The sequence below is a fragment of the Tupaia chinensis genome, unplaced genomic scaffold (assembly GCF_000334495.1).
Source record: "Tupaia chinensis unplaced genomic scaffold, TupChi_1.0 Scaffold138407_1, whole genome shotgun sequence".
Classification (NCBI taxonomy): Eukaryota; Metazoa; Chordata; class Mammalia; order Scandentia; family Tupaiidae; genus Tupaia; species Tupaia belangeri.
This window is the reverse complement of record NW_006198305.1, coordinates 1551455-1552225: the sequence shown is the minus strand read 5'-3', so window position 1 is coordinate 1552225 and position 771 is coordinate 1551455.

Sequence of the window (771 nt, the reverse complement as noted above, 5' to 3'; positions counted from 1 at the left end):
GCGGGGAGCTGGGGGCGGCCGGAGCGTTTCGCTGGGGCGCCGGGGCCTGCGCCGGCAGGAAGGAGGCTCGACGCCGCGGGCGCCGCCCACCACACAGCCACGCCCGCTTCCTCCAGGGGAAACGAGGCGCTGGCTTCCGCCGCCCCGCCGATTCTTTACAGAAGGATGGGTGCCCAACAGTGCTCTCCTCCGCTTTTGAGGTTCGGCCCAGCCAGTCAGACTGTCATCAGAGACTATCAGCTACGCCTTCGAGATCCAATCCCATCCCTGTCCCCTTCATACAGAAGTGAGCTCAACGGTGCATGCGACGGAGCTGGCCGCAGCTCGCTGGAACCGGGCGCCCCACTGTCGTGGCTGCCGGCACTCACCGTGCAACTTTACCACCCAAAGTGGTTAAATAAAGACGTTTGCATTTTATGATATTGTGAAGAAGAAACGATAATGCTGTGGTCTGTTCAAAGAAAGGGTGCGCGTTTAGATATCCCACGTTAGTAGAACATAAGTTTAACTTGGGGACCGACAGGTGGCGTGGTGGTTAAAGGCGCTGGACTCCCACGTGGGTGACGACCGGGTCTCGAACCTGGTTTTTTCTTTTCTCACTTAACCTCTCTCTCTCTCTCTGGTCAAGTTGGAAAAATAATAAGGTTAAATTCTTTTTTAAAAAATATAGTTGTAATCTGTTAATGCCGTTTATGTCTTCCTTTTTATTAATCCTGGTGTCCTTCAACAAGCACTAGGACCTTTTCCCATACAGTACTCAGAAGTAAAATT